Source organism: Castor canadensis, chromosome 1 (genome assembly GCF_047511655.1).
Source record: "Castor canadensis chromosome 1, mCasCan1.hap1v2, whole genome shotgun sequence".
NCBI lineage: Eukaryota > Metazoa > Chordata > Mammalia > Rodentia > Castoridae > Castor > Castor canadensis.
The window spans coordinates 135886152-135892104 of record NC_133386.1 but is presented as its reverse complement, the minus strand read 5'-3'; the positions used below and the strand labels follow the sequence as shown (position 1 = coordinate 135892104).

At 34.7% G+C, this 5953-nt stretch overlaps 1 pseudogene; it reads right to left on the bottom strand.

The window, feature by feature from the left end:
* Positions 1–3933: 3933 nt before the first annotated feature.
* LOC109676798 (olfactory receptor 5W2-like) lies at positions 3934–4863 on the bottom strand (annotated as a pseudogene).
* Between the last annotated feature and the right edge of the window lie 1090 nt (positions 4864–5953).

Sequence of the window (5953 nt, the reverse complement as noted above, 5' to 3'; positions counted from 1 at the left end):
GATATATTGGCCTATAATTTTCTCCTACTGTCTTCATTGAACTCTCATATCAGGGTTGTTCTGACCTCATAAACTTGGAGGTATTCCTTCCCATTAGCTTTTGGAAGAGTTTGATAAATGTTAATGATTGCTTTATGCATTCAACCCTTCCCATGTTGGGCTCAAGTGTATTTATAATTCCTAAGTAATGTTAATATATGGACTCTTTAATCATTACATAATAGTCTTTTGTCTCTTTTTACAAAGTTGATTACTTGCACATAAATGGATGGAACTGGAGAACATCATTCTGAGTGAGGTTAGCCAGGCTCAGAAGACCAAAAATCATATATTCTCCTTCATATGCGACTTTAGATCTAGGGCAAATGCAGCAATGTGGTTGGACTGTGACCACATGTCAAGGAGAGAGCACATACAGGAGATATAGGAATAGGAAGCAAACCCAAAACATGAAAGTGTTTGATGTTCTCACTCCAGAGGAACTAATACAGAAACCTTAAAGCTACAGAGGTTAACATGAGAACGGGATCAGGAACCAGTGTAAAGATCAGTTAGAGGTGAATCAACCTGGGTTGTAACACATTTGTACATGAAAGCAATGCTAGGAATCTTTATGTATAGCTATCCTTAACTCAACTAGCAAAAACAGTTTCTCTTCCTTTATTATGCTTAAGTCTTTTCTTCAACAAAATTAGAGATAAGAGCAGAACAGGTTCTGCCTGGAAGTGAGGGGTGGAGGAGGGGAGAGAGTGAGGGAGAGGGCAGGGGGGAGAAATAACCCAAACAATATATGCACATGTGAATAAATGAATTAAAAAAAAGTCTATGGTACTTGAAGTAGGTATAGCTACTACTGTTTTCTTTTTGTTTTCACTTGGTGCTGCATGGCACAAATTCAGTGTTGTGCTGAATTGGGGTTCATTGTAGCATTTACAAAGATTCTTAAAATGTATCAAATAGATCATACTTGAATTCATTCTCTCCACTGCTCTCTTCATCCCCCTCCTCTGATTACTGGAACAGTTCCAACAGGTATCATTTTTACATTTACATACATGTGTGTACATTATTTACACAGTATTCATACTGCTTTCCCTGCCACATTCTCCCTCCACCAGTACCAAACTCCCTCTCTCCTCCTCAGAACCTGTTCTGCCCTCCCATTCTCTGATTTTATAGATGAAAAAGTATAAACATAAAAAGAAAAGCTGACATTTTTGCTAGTTTGAGATAAGGATAGATACACATGAAGTTTCCCTGTGTTTTTTTTTTTGTGTGTGTGTGTGCATTTAAGTATTACAACCCAATTGGTTCATCTCTACCAGCTCTCTTCACTCCTCCCTAGTCTACTTTCCATGTTGGCCCCTGTCAGTTTAAGATTTCTCCATACATTCCTGTACAGTAAACACATCAACCAAATTCAAGGTTTTAGTTTCCTCCCCTCTCCCTATTCCTCCTGAAGGCCTTTGCTTAGGATGATCCCTGACCCCTAATATTTGTTTTAGGTCTATAATCCACATATGAGGGAGAAAATGTAGGTTTTGGCCTTCTGAGCCTGACTAACTTCACTTAAGATGATGTTCTCCAGTTCCATCCATTTATCTATGAATTACAAAATTTCATTCTTCTTTGTGGCTGAGTAAAATTCCACTGTATATAAATACCACATTTTTTTAATCCATTCGTCAGTAGTGAGGAATCTTGGCTGTTTCCATAACTTAGCTATTGTGAATAGTGCTGCAATAAACATGGGTGTGCAAGTGCCTTTGTTGTAACCTGACTCACATTCCTTTGGGTATATTCCTAGTCAAGGTTGTTTTTTAAATTGTGACAATCTAATAAAAATATTCCCAATAACTTGTTAATCTCAAAAATTTCATGGAGAGTGAAACAACAGTTGCTAAAATTAATCTATCCTGTTTTTGTTCTTATCATTAAAAGATTTTGAATACTTTTCTCTTTAGTTCATACCCTCGGAGTCTGATAACAAGAGTGAATATGTACACTCTTCAGAAGCTACAATACAAAGGTGCCATCTTGGAAGGAGATTGGTTAAGTAGATAACATGTTCACAATCTCAGTATTAGTGAGTTCAGTAATACTCAAGTATGCTTGAACTTTAAATACATTTCAGTGAATCTTGCCTTGGTGCTGCTCATAAGTAAAAACTCCAAAAAAATTATGAAATGAAGAAAATATAATACATTTGAAAGTCTTTTTGAAAACAAAACAAATATTCTCCATAGGGTTCTTTCACTATGGTACTTTCAAATGTATCACATTGTCCATATATGCCACTTTGAAAATCAGAGGATCTTGGGTTCTCATTTCATTCTGAAATTTTTTTTTCACACAAAGGCACTATCTAATGTCAGCAAGAAAACCCAAGACAAACATCTGGTTTTAGCTTTTATAGCTGTAATGGATAAATAAGAGTAACTTTGAGTCTTATATGGTCTTTCTAAAATATGATCATATCTATATTTTTTTAACAAGGTGATCAATGCTTTAGCTATCAGAATTTAAGCACAGAAAATGATGAAATAGATGTGTCAGCAATAATGAAATCTTCACATTATTTGTAATTATTATGTATGCCTTTACCATATGCAGTAGATTTTTTACTTTGGTGTCTACAACTATTTCATGCTACTTGTTAAAAGTTATAAAATATATATACTCACATGTTAGTTTTATTTTGCCAATATCCAATAATGCTAAAATATTTCATATTTATATTTTGGTATTTATTTTTTGATTTACCCATTTCATTACAAGCACAATGCAGATTATTTGGATTACAGGAATGGAACACTCGGTCCTTGTGCAATGGGCATTCACTATTTCATAAGGGAAATAAGCATTTCATACATATACAAGGTTATATTGAAACAATGTCTTTAGGTGTCTGTGATATACAAAAAGGAACATTCAACCAAGCCAGAGAAGGGGGAAGATGGGAAAGAAAGTTAATAAGAGGAAATGGTAAAAGGTTGACGGTAAATAATTACAACACACAGATATCCATGTAAAAGTGCTTTGCAATGCTCTTTAGCCATGTAGGACATGTTTATATCTAAAATTTATAGACTTGTTGACCTAAATACTTCTTAAATTGTTTGACACTATGCATAAAAGTCATTTCTTTCTTCAATTTGCATTTCTTTAGTACAGAGGTACAATGTCTTCAGGCAAGAAAGCCTCTCTCTTGCATACAGGATTAGATCTTTAGTTCTTGATATATTTTCCCCAGCCTTTATACTTCATAAAAGTTTTGAAGCTTATTGTGAATTGGTTGATTGCTTAGTTAGTTAATGTATGTTACTTCAATTAGTCTATAGGTTTCATTACTATAGAAGCTATGTGATTCACCATGAAGCCAAAACAATTAAGTGCACAAAAATAATTACAAAAAGGGGAAAATTTAAATATAATTAAAGCAAAGCTTTAGTGAAAAAGTGAGAAAGTAAAACCTGGCAAAGCTAGAACTGTCAGGAAGCTTTTACACAAAGGGATAGTATCATATTCAGATTTGAGAGACATGACTGAGAAGCCAAGCATTTTGGCACAGGCCTATAATTCCAACTACTGGAGAACCTGCTGCAGGAAGACCACAACTTCAAGGCACTGCCAGGCAAGAGAGTGAGACCTTCTCACACAACACAAAAGAAATAACTGTAGACAATAATGTTGACTTTGAATGAAGGCATGATATATGGTGATACCATAATAGTATTATCTGTAAATCCTAGTTACACAAGGGAGTACCGCAGGTTAGGGAAATATAGCATTTTCCTGTGATTGGGCTTTAGTATGAATATTCATTTCATCAACTTGAAATACTTGAGACAAATTTTTATTTCTCACACATCACACTGTTTTAGGAAAACAAAATTACAATGTATATGCAGCATGGGAAATTTATATAAATACTTAAAACCTTCTTTTATTTTTAATTTTTTCCAGGGCCTGTTTTACATCCTTGTTCCGGAGGCTATAAATCAGAGGATTCAACATGGGAATCATAAGGGTATAAAACAATGAGGTCATTTTATCTTGATCAAGAGAGTAGGAAGAACTTGGCCGAAATTATGTGAAGAGTAGAGTTCCCTGGAAAATTGCAACTGCAGTTAAGTGGAAGGCACAGGTGGAGAAAGCTTTGAACCTCCCCTCAGCAGTGTGGATCTTTAAGACAGATAAGATCATATAAAAATAGGAGACAAGAACTCCTGAGATGGTGCTTAGTTCCATGAACCCATAAATGGTAAATAATACTAGCTGATTGACTTGTATGTCAGAACAGAAAAGAAGGTACAGTGGAGGTAAATCACAGAAGGAATGATTGATCTCATTAGATCCACAGAAACATAAGTGGAAAGCCAACGTTGGATGTATCAAAGCATCTGTCATTCCCAATATGTAAACCCCAGCCACAAGCAGGGCACACACCCTGTTGAACATGTGGACTGTATAGAGCAAGGGGTTGCTTATGGCCTTGTACCGATCAAAAGCCATCACTGCCAGCAGTACACACTCAGCATCTGCAAAGGTACAAGAGATGAAGAATTGTAGAACACAGCCTAAGAAAGGGAATTGATTTGTTTTTACCAAAGATGTCCATCAGCATCTTGGGTCCAATTGGTGTGGAATAGCAGAGATCAAAGAAAGGTGGCTGAGGAAAAAGTACATTGGTGTGTGAAGCTGTGAATCCAGTCATATTAAAATGATCATTCCAAGGTTTCCCATAAGATTAATGAGATAAACAAGTAAGAATACAGCAAATAGAGGCCCTTTCCTCTCAGGGTTATTGGTAATTCCTATAAAAATGAATTTAGTCAGTGAGGAACAATTTTCCCTGTCCATTCTTCAGTCTGGTTAATCTTTGTAGAAAAAGAGAAAAAGTAAACAGATGCATGTTTTGCACATCTGAACCCCAACAATGTTTTTGTAAGACAGATTATAATTCTTTTCTACTCATTTTTCTTCTTTGAAAATTGACTAGTCATATGTTACTTTTTGAAAACCATTTTTATATATTTGTAAGTAATGAAAAAAATCTGAAGTAGGCAGTTGAGAAAACTTGTTCTAAATCTAACTGCCTTTTGAAGCATGCCACTTTCTACAAGATCCCTTGTCTTCATGGGACCTACTTTCTATGTTTCACAGAGCAAATTTGCATGCGTTGAATCCCATTTGGTCTTCAAAATAATATGGAATAAACATAGATGTGGGAGTGACAGGCTATGCATTATAGGAGTGAGTGTTTCCTGTGCTTAAATATATTCACATGTAAAGAGAAATGACTTCAGTTATTATATTCCTGAAAATCATGGTTGCATTAAAATTTTTCCCATTATTTCCAAAATTAATTTCTGAGTGAAACTAATAACAAATCATAAAACACTTTTGGCTTAGTTATATCAATATAGAGTATAAACACTCACTAATAATAGTAAAAATTAGTTACTTTGCTTGATATGTATATTTAGTATTTGAGGAGACAAAAATAATTTTTATTGCCTTTTTCTTTCAAAATTTTTATGATTTCACCCCAATATTCATTACCTGTTTGTAACAGCAGTCTGTTTCCAAAGGCTGACCTTCTGAGCAATACAGTGTACTAAAAAAAACCCAACACCATCCAAATTTAACATACACCTTTGCATTTCAGTAAATTTAGATTGTCTCTTGACAAACATCAAATATAACTTTCCACTTTTTTCTAAAAAGTTGAATTTTTTTTTGTTTTACCTTGTATCAAATCTAGAGATTCAGAAACTTATCTGACTTAAGCAGTGTGCTGTAACTAAACACTAGGCAGATAGCATTGTATTTTACCAGGTCACATTTGGGACTTTTATGGTCCTGAAGTTATTTCCCTTAGGCTTTGGTGTGCTTAATTATATTTTCAGATCCATATTCTCCCCTGTGAATCCATTCCAACTTCAACAAT